Genomic DNA, 13,136 nt, shown 5'->3' with positions numbered 1-13,136 from the left:
AGCAACCAGCTCCGACGCTCCCCACGTGAAAAGTGGTCGTGGATAAGCGGGCTACCAAACAGAAAGCTAAGGGTGGCCCTGGCCGAAGTGTCCACCTCTCCCCCCCCCTCAACAACTTGGCCTCTCCAGACAGGATGTCGTTACCTCCACTGAGGCAACCGGACCCAGCCTACTAGCCGCTGACCCTAGGGTAACGATCTTCCTTTCGCGGCTGCACCCCTCAATTAGGAACCTGGATTTGCTGACTCACCTCTCTAAACATGGCATCCAGACTTTTTCTATACACAACATCCCCCAACGAGGCCATCGATACAAAATCGGTTTATTTGATGTGGCGGAAGCCCACCTATTGTGGGTTCCGGAAGGCTCTCTTGGCTTCCTGGCGTTTACATCATTGTGGCCAAAAGCTCCGCTGTCAAATATCCATTCTCCGGCGCCAGGGGCGTAAGCACTGACGCAGCGACCTATGGCCTTGCTGCTGAGGACTTGCGCTCTATCCAAATATCACACGTCCATAAAGCAGCTATCGAGGACATGGTCCAGAAGCACCTGGAAACCTTCGGCATTGTCCCCGTCAAAGTTCAGAAGGTCCCTACTAACAGCTTCCCAGCCGGTTTTACCACTTTCCACGCGACCATTCAAACCCAGTGTGTCGACCTCGGACTCGACCCGTCCAGCTGGGAAGTGGGCATTGAGATTGGACTGTGCAGAGGTGAAGATTTGTCTCGCCCGTCTAGACGAAGTGCTGCTACGGCTTGACCTCTACAGGAGGCCACGACCCTACTCTACTCCAATATGAAATCGCTAGTAAACAAAATCTCAGATTTCCAGGGTTACTTCTTTCCAGGCTATTGTAGCGCTAACTGAGACCAGCCTCAATTCATCGATCGATTCCTCGGAGATCTTCCGCTCGGACTTCAGCGTATATCGTTGTCAAATAACATAAAATCCTACTTTGTCACCACTGACGTCTTGGTTAAAGCTGTCGTGGTGCCCTTGTGACGGCTCCTCCAGTCTAAGGATTGATTGTGTATACCCCCCCCCCCCCCGTCATTGCGGTCGTACTCTAATCGTGTGAACACGTTACTGGAACAGCTCTCTAAGGGCAAGTCTGACATCTTAATAGTGGGCGACTTCAACTACCGATCAATTAACTGGCTTCGGATACAAAATTCAATCACTCTGGACTCCAAATTTCTCTATACGGTCCTTTCCTGCAATTACACACAGCACGTGCTAAGCCACACTCGTACTACTTTAACTCCCGCGAGGGTGGTCAGAGACGTGGTTCACCGTCCTGGGCTTGGTGACCATGACTGTTTGCAAATAACTATCGCAAACCTCCCCCTCAGCCATGAATTCCCCCCCGCACTTTTCAAGCCATCGTGAAAGCGGATACTGAGGCAATAGCCCTTGACATGCAAATTCTGCGTCTCGAGAGAAACACTATCCGTCAACTGGGAAATAATGAAATCTGTTCTCTCGGCCTCGGTCCTCAGACACATGCCGGTGCGGACTATCACCACCAGATTTAACCTCCCTTGGGTCACTCCTTCAGTGAAACGACTCACGCAAAACTCAAAGCCACTACCGCCGCAGTTGGAGCCACCTAAGCCCTGCCAACTCCGCAAAATTTAGACATCAACGTGCCATGGTCAAATTTGTTTAACGCACGGGCCGAACCCGGCACCTTGATACCGCCGCTACCAACTTCAAAGACAAAAAGAGATCTTTCTATCACGCTATCGGTAGTAAAACTAAATACTCCCAAGTCCCTGTCCTCAGCGGAAAAGGCACAAATCCTGGCTGAATCCTTAAGCCGCGCTTACACTGAAACAGTTGTTACTGCCGTTCCCCTCCTAGCCGCAGTCTGTCCCCCTATGGTGGACTTTTCAATACTCCGCTCGTAGATATTGTAGCTACTGCAAGAATCTCGGCCTTCTCCGCAGAAAACCTTATGGCTGCTCCTTCACCAGGAAGACCTCTGCTGTCAAAACGTAATGCGTTATATCGTTGTGAATTTTGACGAACTCACGAGGGAGTCGTGAGTAGGTGGTACAAGTATACGGGTGTATACTTGTTTGTGTGCGTGTATTTAGGAAGTGATTACTAAATTGGTATACAGGTCAACGGCTCGGCCGGGACAAATGATGAAAAACCCCTGTTATGCTTAGGCGGTGCACGGGGTATATAAATACAATAGTCTGATGTCAAAACATATGTCTAGCCAATCCTGGAATACTGCTCGGCATACGGAGGCGGGTAAGCATACGTTGGAAATGGTGCAACGTAAAGCTATTCGTTTCACCACTTCAATCGTCTTCTCGTGGGATATAAGCATCATGCGTGTGCTCCACAACCTGGAATGGTCGACACTTGCTTAACGCCGACGCGCCAAGCGACTCGTCACAATTAATTCGGTCAGTCATAAGGCGAACCGTGCACTCTCGCCAATATCTAGCGCTATCTCGTCTTAGGCGCAGCCCCCTCGCGGCTTAAAGTGCGGCGTTACTTACGTCCTCCCCTTCTTGAGGACTTCAGCTGCGACGGACCTCATTTACTCCCTCCTCGGTCCGCGATTGGAATTCCTTCCCGTACTTCCTTAAATATGTGCCAAACCGGGCTAAATTCACACGCGAACTGTATCACTATCTAGCGCTATGTTAGCGCCAACTCGCGTGATGGGCATTGCCTTTGCCAGTTAATAAAAACTTTAGAACTAAATAACGTCGCGTCACATATTTGTGTCAACAGGGAACGTCTCCAAGTAAAAAAATAAATTTGTTTATACCACGACAATTTTATTCCGTTTGATTTTTATATTTAAATTTTGCAAATTTATTGTTAAGCCGTTCAGTTATTATTTTTTTAAATAACCTAAATTAAATTTTTGGTCAATGTAAGCAAAACTAATTTAAGGTTTAAATTTTAGACTTGAAAACACCACAAGTATTCCAGTAAGTCACTTCAAAATATAAAACATATAAACCTAGAAATATTGAAATGAGTTAACCGTGAAGCCCCATTTATTATTTTATTATTCTTACCCTCGACTCCTGCCTTCTAGAAGCCACCCCCCCGGTCTACAACGCAATCTGTTCCGGATCGCCTGGCTTTGGCCTATGCTGAAACCGTAAGCCCCAAAATTTCGACTGAGAACCTTTTTTAACATGCATTTTTTGTTATTTTTATATCTCTAAAACTCTTGGTCATAGGCGAAATCTAAAACCACCACTGGATTCCTGACGTCGGAAACATGTGCCTTTTACATGTTTCGATTTAATGGGTTTTTTTTAAATGCTTAATCATTAGTTTAAAGAAATTCGATTCAAATAATTTATATTAATAAATTCCTCGAATAATATTACTTAAATTCCCCGAATTCATTGTCATTTTAATTCATTTTGGGCTCCCAACGCCATCTCGTTACAAAAGCAATTACTAAGAATTTTGGAATTGCTGTATTTTTCACTTATAGTTATTTATAATAGTATTTAATTTCGGTAGTATTTCCAAAACTATTGTTAAAAATATGAAATTCCGCTCTTTTTATTTTTGTTTCCTTGTTCACTCCGCTATGCCCCGACGCCTTTCCCGTCTCGTATTCTCTCTCTCCCTTCTCTGCGAATCGACCGTCTCCCCCGTTGTCGCTCCCCAAGTAGCCGGTACCGCGAAACGGAAATTTGTTAAGAGCGTCGCCGAAAAAATCAAATTTCTTTAAACTAATGATTAAGCACTTAAAAAAACCTATTAAATCGAAACATGTATAAGGCACAGGTTTCCGACGTCAGGAATCCAGTGGTGGTTTTAGATTTCGCCTAGGACCAATAGTTTTAGAGATATAAAAATAACAAGAAATGCATGTTAAAAAAGTTTCTCAGTCGAAATTTCGGGGCTTACGGTTTCAGCATAGGCCAAAGCCAGGTGATCCGGAACAGATTGCGTTGTAGAACGGGGGGGGGCTTGTAGAAGGCAGGAGTCGAGGGTAAGAATAAACAGTAAACCTATCGGTTTACTTTAATGACGTGCGATTCGAATCCCTCTTCAGAATTATTTTTCCACTCTTTAATTTGGTATATAATCTCTTAACGTTTATTGAGTTTATTCTGGATAAGCTTTACGTACATTGTTTTGTTATGATATTTCGTATAAACATGAATTCTAAATTTATTTTAATGTCTGTCCCTTCTTAGCCGTAACACTTACAAGAATAAACACTGTTTTTTCAGTTCGTAGAACTGGTTTTTGTTTAATCACATTTAACGCAGTCTTTATTTTACTTTAGAATATTCACTTGCCTATTTAATTTCATAATAAAAATACTCAAAAATAAATGAAAATGCGAATATCTCGGTGGGAATGAAAGGTGCCATATGGCAGAAATTATAGCACGGTTAGTAATATGCTGAAACAACGGGGGAAAAAACTGTGTCGATCAGCATCTTGCTACAGCTTCTTTCTAACTGTTTAAAGACTGAATTTAAGAATATAATTTTTTTTCTGTAAGAACTCAGATAATGCTACATGTAATGTTTCTATAAAATAAAATTTTTACACATTTTTTTCGGGTATAAAACGTCATTGATCTCAACTTAATCATTTGTATTTAGGAGTTCTGGATGTTAGTTATCCCGGAATGATTTTAAGTATATTTTTTGATTTTTAAAACCCACTAAAATTATATTCTTAATGAAGGACGTGTTTCATATTTCTTGGGGATCCATCTTCATTAATTCAACGATGTTACCAAAAATGGATATCATTGCTCCCATGTACGAAAGATCCGTTTTTCGTATCGTGAGCTGCCTGGACAGCCAGATGGAATTTCAAGAGGTCTTGTTGCCTCACAGAGCTCTAGGGAGAATGAATTGCATCATGCTGCTGTTCTCGCTTCTGGCCATTTCTCTGGTGACTGCGTTTGCTTTTGAAGGAAGTTTCAATACTTTCCAGAAATTATCCAGAGCCAACGCCGTCATCAAAAGCTGTTTCTTCTTCTTTTCTCATCTTTTACGGAACCGTAAAGTATATTTTTCAAAGATAACGAATACATATTTTGGAGTAGATTTTAGATTGTCCTCTGTTGCGTACTGACTTAGCACCTTTCGATATAGCTACCTAACATAAGGATAAGAAAAACATAAGTAATATATTTCTAGAAGCCAAAGCTTTAGTAATTCAAACGGTTTAGCAAAACTTAAATATGGGTGTCGTTTGAAACTCAAGCTTTTGAAAATACTTATTTGTTCAAGGTACGGCGTATAAGTTTTCAATTATCGCTTTAAAGCTCAAATAAAGGTTTAAAAGAAGAACACGACTTTAATAACTGATTTCATCAAAAATATTGATAAAGTGCCAACCTGCATTATCTTAAATAACATCTATACGGTTATGAGTACGCCTTCTTTCAGAAGAAATTCCACATTTACTGGCAAGGCTTACAAAAAATTTTAGGGTTAAAAAATGAAAACTAGCGCTTATTGTAGCTATTTGATATTAATTTTTATTTAAGTATATACTATATTAAGTACTGTCATTTTGGTATTTTTAATACTTTCCTTCTTTATTTGTAAAACAATTTTTATATATTTCTTAATAATATATATTATTTTATTATTGTATTACGTTATATATTTTATATTCTTTTCTATTTATATATAATATTATATATATTTTTAACTTTATTTGATTTTATATACTATATAATCACAAAATTGGACAAAAAATTAAGGTAGACTATATAAAACGTCCTCTAACGAAGAACCCGGCGGAAAAGTGTTTCAAACGGAAGCTGCTTTACCCCGTTGCACTGCAATTGAGATCCGTTGGGTGAGGTACTCAGTTGCGCACGGCTTGCCAGACGCTTCGCGAATTCTTCGCCCTATCGCGTGGACCAAGGCACGGCCGTCTTTCCCAAAAGAGCCGAGAGTATCGATAGCCACGGCCTTGAACATAAAACGGCCCTCGAACCCAGTTTATTTGGCATTCTTCTTCGTTTCAGCCTGGGTTGCTGCCCAGAGAGGGTCGGTGGAAGAAGAGGCCAAAGAAGATGGCGCTAAGGGTCTGTAAAAGTAAAATCCCAAACGAGGGATTTCCCACCGGACTAAGGGACGAACGACATACCGTCGGGCCGCTTTCCGTCATCACGTGACAAACCAGAAGGCTCGAGAATGGACACAAGGGCACGTTTTAAAATGTAATTTACCTCACTGCGACGGGAGAGCCGGCACGAGCTCTTTTGGCAGCTCAACCCATGAGTGCCGTAAGAATCATGGCGCGGTCGGAGAAACGCGAAATAGTTTGGTCGGTCATAGGATTCTCCCACGCACTTTAGTAGCGCCAAAGGTGGAGCCGTGGACCCCGTGCAAAGATGCCACTGGTCAAGGGTGGCATGAAAGACTGGGTCGACAGGATCCGCGATAGCTGGGGCGAGGAGATCACGCACCAGAGCTTCAACGCTGGAAAAAATAAACAAGAAAGCTGGGAGAGCAAGCCTCGACGCGTAGAGAAGTCCCAGCCCACCTCCGGACACGGAGAGAGATGACTGAGCTCATGGTTCCTCTTATATCAGTTTGTGTGTGACATCCTGAAGCGCCAAAAGGAGAGTGTTGTAGAATGCCTGGAGACCAGCCTCGTATTTGTATTTTGGGGCGCAGCGAAGAAAGTATGAAAAATTTGGAATTGCCATGGAATTTTGCAACAAGAAAAAACCGTGATGGGCAGAAATTTGTTGGAGTTTCTCTTTCATGATTCCCTAAGCTTCCGTTTTACTTGAGAGACTGTCCGCAATGGCCTCTTCTGAGAGTGGCGCACCCAAAACGTGAAGCCGGGACGAGCGATGATTTTAACTCCATTAATTAAGGATGAGAAGCTCGCATTTTGATGGATTCAGCTCGAGGCCTATGTCTGCGAAAAGTTCCTGGAGGAGAGTCAAGTCACGAAGCACGATGTCCGGATGGTCACCGAAGGTGGAGTCGTCTAGATACCAAATGTTGAGCTCGGAAGATATACGAGAGCTACCTTTTGAGCTATGAGACAAAATAGTGCCGGACCTAGAGGGTCGACTTGTTGGACACCACGCTCGGAAGATATTACGCAGATATCGAAGGTGAGGTGGGATGCGTTCCTATAGCATTGGCGTAGGAAAAGATAGAGTTGCGGGATATCCTAAAGTAAGCATTCGAGGAGGCGGTCGCGGCGAATCATGTTGAAGGCGTTGAGGAAATTGACCTTGATTAAAACCGTGGAACCGGCATGCGGGTAATTGACATAGCTGCGAGCGGCGTGGGCTGCTGCCTCGGCTCCACCTTGAGTGCCGAAACCAAACTGCGTGGGTCGAAAGACGGGATCGAGAGTTGGTATGACGGAGGAGCAGTTCACCTTGGCGACCAGACGACCCACAGCGATCGGCCGAACCCCGCCGTCTTTCGTCAGTAGAGCGCACAAAATAGCGCCATACAAAACAGGGCAGAGCTCAGAAGGGACCCGACCGGCGAGCATGTGATTGCAGAGGCTGGTTAGCGATTTAAGTAGCCAATCGCCAGCGACCCCGGTGCTAGAACCCATCAAATCCTTTAGATTCTGAGGCTTCAGTCGGTCGAGACCAGCGGCCGAACCAGACGGGAACGACATGATAGCGGCACGGACGGTGGATTTTTTCACGTTAAGCCGAGAGAGAAAAGATAAGTCGTCTGGTTCATAAGAAAAATCGAGATGGTCGTCACCTGAGGGATGTTCGCTCTTAAGGATCTCCAAGGTGGAGGCATTGTTTGGCGCGAATGAGGCCGCTGATGAGACGACGCGTACGGCGCCCAAGATATCGCCAACCGCATTATATAATATAATATAATATAATAGTATACTATATTATTTATTATCTTATATAAACTTAAAGTACCATTCCTCGTTCCGTACCCCGTATTGGTATATTTGAGAGAATTTTGGGCAATTTTGTTGTAGGATCCACCAAAACAGAGTTGCAAGGCCAGTTGAATCCATGTTCTACCTTCTTTATTTTACAGCTTTAACAGTGGAAAATAAAACCGTTGCTTGGCGATTACTCTTGTCTGGTTGGATGTTGGGGGCCAGTTTGGTCCTCTGTCTGATTTATTTGTCCAACTTCAAAGGAGAGTTACTAACAGTGAAATTTCACTACACGGACACTTTCGAGGACTTACTCTCAAATACATATTTGAAGAAAATTTATCATTCGTTTAGTCAAACATTATTATACGTAAGAAATTTTAAATCTCCATACAGCATGGGTACGTAAAGAATCCGACAAATTTCAATTTCGATTTATAGCTTATCAAAATCAGATGTTAACAATTCTTTTGAAAAGAGCGATAGAATGTTCTCAATTATTTCGACTTGCTCAAAATATATTGATTCCTAAATTGTTTTAGTAAAAATGTCCTTGAAACCGACTCTTTTCCTAGTTTGTTCAACTTGCTATTCAAAATTATAGCTTCGGTTTGAGGTTAACCTTGTTTACTCTCAAGGTAATGTTGCCAAGTCTTTAAATTTTCAGCAAATTATACACTTTTCCAAATTAATACGTTTTATATTACCGATACACCATATTAAGCTTTAGAAAAATATTTTCTTACACATTTACTTAAAGGGAATAGAACCTCCAACGCGTTCTTTATGGAAGACCCCATAAATTTCCTTTATTCCCTTCACAATCAGCGATTATCAGCACCGCAGGTGTGAAAATACACGGGAGGCAGCGGACAATATTGGAACCCTCGGAGGGCGACAGAAATACCAGAGGTTATATTCCCTTTAAGAGGTGGTTTTATTTTCAATATTAAAGTATATTTGATATAATTTATGTTAAATTTCAAAATCGAAATGAGCTTAAAAATTTCCTTTATTGTAGCATATTAAATATTAGTGATCTTTCGTTTTTTTATATTTTTCGACATAAATATGGGTTTGACTCCATTATCTAAAACAAAATATTATATTGGCATCTATTTCAAATGCTTTTTTCACTTATTACCTACTGTATTTTCTATCTTTTCACATTTTAATGAAATTCTATCACGGCTTTCTGGAATCTGAATTTTTTTAAGCTTTCAGTTATACAATGCAGTAAGCAAAACATTGTTTTTTTAGTTAATAAGACCAAATGTGTTACTAAAGGCTTGCGGTTAAGCAATGGCAGAGTACTTAGGCCCGAGAAACAGATTCAGGCTACTGTAAAAATGTTTTTAAGCGGCATCTTGTCGATAAGCCAAATTAGTCCTAAATATGCATTAGTCAGATTATCACCTAATATATTAAGTTAAAGGAAGAATTCGAAACACGAGAAGCGTAAGAAATTAAATGATTAACAGTTAACGGACAAAACAAGACCTGCAGAAGTAACGGCACAAATTTGATTCCTCTACGTGTAGAACTCCAGACTTACAATTAGGGTTAGTCCGCACTCCAGACGTGCAATAAGGGTTTTTTCCGGGCTCAGACTTGCAATTAGGGGAAATCTGGACTCCAGACTTGCAATTACGGTTAGTCCGGACTCAAGACTTGGAATTACGGTTAGTCCGGACTCAAGACTTGGAATTACGGTTAGTCCGGACTCAAGACTTGCAATTAGGGGTAGTCTGGACCCCGGTGTCAATGGTTCTCAAAAAAATGTTGAGATCCTTGAAATTAATCATTTAAAGAAAGTGGCGAAATTGATTTTTAAATAAACATAATGGTACAAAACAGATATAGAAAAGCCATTCAATTTTAAAACCAAATCTGGCTTAGCCCACCAAATTGATGATCCTATGGAGGATTAAGGTTAAAAGTAAGTAAGAGTTACTTACGGATATTGGTACATGGAAAAAAATATCTTAGATTTATTAGGTACTTTTTCTTAGTTCTACTTTCATGAACAGATGCGAGAACATTCTCTAAAATAGCAATTCGTCCAATTTGAGACATAGGTTTGAAAATTTTCCTTTCCATTAAATGTCACCATAGACGAGACCACAACCTCTTTCTCCTGACGACCAACTCTGGCCAGCGAAATTATTATGGCCGTACGTTCAAAAACATCAACTTTCAAGGTCATTCGATTCTTGGCGCATTTCGTAATGGCGCGTGTTTCAAATAGCGTAAACGGTCAACCATTCAAATTAAAGAGAAACGATCGATATTGGGAAAATTTCTATACAAATAAAGGGTGATATTTTAACAATTTTCTAAACATTTAATTTGTTTTTATTAATTTATATACAACTAAGCTGAAACTTATTTATGCAGATAGGGAAATAGCACGTTATATGACTCTCATTCACATGTGTTAGAATATCAAACAATAGAAATATCAATCTATGTAGATTTGCATATATCAAAGTATGTAATAACGGAGCAAATAACGCAATATTCGTAGTTTCCAATATTCATAATCAATATTCCGATAAAAAACTGGTAGTTTCAAGCAAATCAAGTAAGTAAATACAACATGGACCTTTAATAAGCTTCGGGGACTGAAGACATCAAAATCTTTTTGGAAACTTGGCCAAAAATCCAATCAAATGAAAATTTGCTGAATGAGTGTATTACTTATACATCTTCAGTTGCTACGCTCGTTGTTAAATTCGGTTCAGGTTCATATGGCCAAAAATAATATTCTCAGAAATAGACCCGAATATGCTGTTGAAGACCTAGAAATCAAACTACCCGAGATGCTGAAAAGGTAAACCGTTAAGGCTGAACAAAGGTTATTTTATGTTGCTGGCGCTACAATCATTTCGGTTTCAAAAGCAAAGGAGTGCCATATTCAATGCGTTTAAAAGAAGCATTAGGGTTCAAAGGCTCATTCGAAGAGACTGAGGAGAATTTACTAAAAGAATACAAAAGTCTACAAATCATGGAATGGGTAACTAAAAACAATAGGGATCAAAAAAGAAACATTCAAGTTTTTCAAATTATTTCAAAGTACTGTCGATGAGCTGTAATCGGGATCTACACTATTAGAGAACAACAGTGATAGGAGGCTAAAATGCATGGAAAACCTTTTTGAAAATAGTGAAATACCTCCAAAATGGGATTCAATATTGTTAAATTTGAATAACCCTAGTAACAACGAATTAAGGATTCAAAATTTGAAAAATAATGTTGAAAGCTATTTGAAAACCGGAGGAAAAGGGCCTATGCTCTATTTCAAAGCTAATCATTTCTCAAAACAGAACAAGAAACCAAAGTCTCAGCCTGCTCTACGAAAATGTTTGAGCGAAAAAATCCAGAATAAATAAATTATTAAATTCACTAAGAGACGAGATAGTTCGTGACTAAAATTGTTTAATTAAAAAGGCTTAATTATGCGTTGGATTTAAATAACTTTCATATGAGTGCCTAGGTACGTAGACCCTAATATTTCAAGTTCCTAAAATACGAAACATTCACAAAACCATTTTTATAAAGTTTTGATGTTCCACATTTCAATTTTGAAATTATTTAACCACTTAAATTGTTAAATAGTGATATATTTAAAAATGTTAAAAATCATTTAAGTGGATTTGAAATGTGATAATTAGTGATACATGTACTTTGAATAAAAACCATTGGACGTTTCGGATTTTCAATGTTTTTTAATGTAATTTAAATTTGACAGTAACGCAAATTATTTGATCAACTCGTACGGTAAACCACGAATTACATATTTTCTTGACTTTTATTCATAACCGTGGTGTTTCCTTGAGAAGGCACTTTAAGGAAATCTCCAAGTTGTTTGAATCGGTAAATATTTGGGGCATAATGAAGCACATCCGGATTTGTATTTCAACCGCAGGACTGTCTGTTTTCCAAATTCTTGCTCACAGAGGCAGTCTTGGTTCATATGAGAAGTTACGACAAATTTAGCATTCTTGGATAAACGAAAGCGTATAATAGCAGGTAATGATCGAGCTGAATAAATATAAAAAGGGTTATATACAGATATCTCAACATTCATATAAGGGTCATTGACCCTTACTTTATATACGTGTACTTCGATTGTTTCTCTGCTCAAAATACATTTTTGTCTTTCAGTTGCCGAAAATATGCCAGGACGTTCTGCATCTTCTTTCTCCCAATCCTTGAAGTATTCAATAAACTCAGTTTCTAACCACTGAAAGTAAAACGAAAATATTTGAAATACTTGATAATAAGTTTTCAATTACTTTTATACCTCTAGTCGTTTGTCTTTGGAATCTGTATATGGATGCAAATTTTCATTTCTTTTATTGAGGCCCTTATGCAACTTTTTGCAGCTTACTAAGTACAAAAATTTGTTCATAAGCTTATAAACTTCACAGTTTTAGATACTTTGTCTCCGTATTCCATTTCTAGAGCATTCACTACTCTGTCACTTAAAACTTCAGCTGCTAGACGAACACGCATCTTCAAATACAAATTTAAGTAATGGTGGTCCCTTGTCAATTTTGGAATAAACCGAAATGGCAGTCGTATATTGTCAGCCTCGAATAACTGTAGTAATTGTGTTTATATAATTTCTTGACTAGTATTGATCAAGCGTTTGGTTTTTGAATGAAAATTACTTTTTGAGAAAGCATTCCGAGTAGTCTTTGATAAATGTGGCGGTTCGCATATGAAGTACACGTACCGAACCGCGGAAACTTGAAATTGCTGTTACACTCCGTATTATGAGCTGCAAAAGGTGAGTGGCAACTTCTGGCATTCCATTAACCTCATTTTTTAACTTCAGAAGCTCATTAGAAGTTTCGTCCAGATTTGAAAAACCAACCAATTCCCCAGAGTTTCCTTTATATATGATGTATTCCTTGATTTTCATTTCATCTAGTATTAAAGTTACGTAACGTTGATGGTCTTTTTTACGAGTATTATAAAGCATTTCCTTTGCTTCGGTAAACGCTTTTTTTGAAAATCCAGATTTTAAACCCAGATGGGAGGAGTAAATGTATAATGTCCTTCGAGAAGCCAATTCAAAAACCCCTCTATCTACAAATAATTGTAAACAGATGTTGACTTTCGGCACAAATACATACACCACTGGATGACTTTCGAGTGCCATCAACGAATACGTTTGTTGTTCACTTTTAACGCCGCTAATTGTTGTTCGATGAATAACCATTTAAAGGAATTTACAGGTAGTTTTTCTTTTGTTCTTGAAGAATGTT

Source organism: Leiobunum rupestre, chromosome 1 (genome assembly GCF_980474605.1).
Source record: "Leiobunum rupestre chromosome 1, qqLeiRupe1.1.hap1, whole genome shotgun sequence".
NCBI classification, from domain to species: Eukaryota; Metazoa; Arthropoda; class Arachnida; order Opiliones; family Sclerosomatidae; genus Leiobunum; species Leiobunum rupestre.
This window is presented reverse-complemented; position numbering follows the sequence as displayed.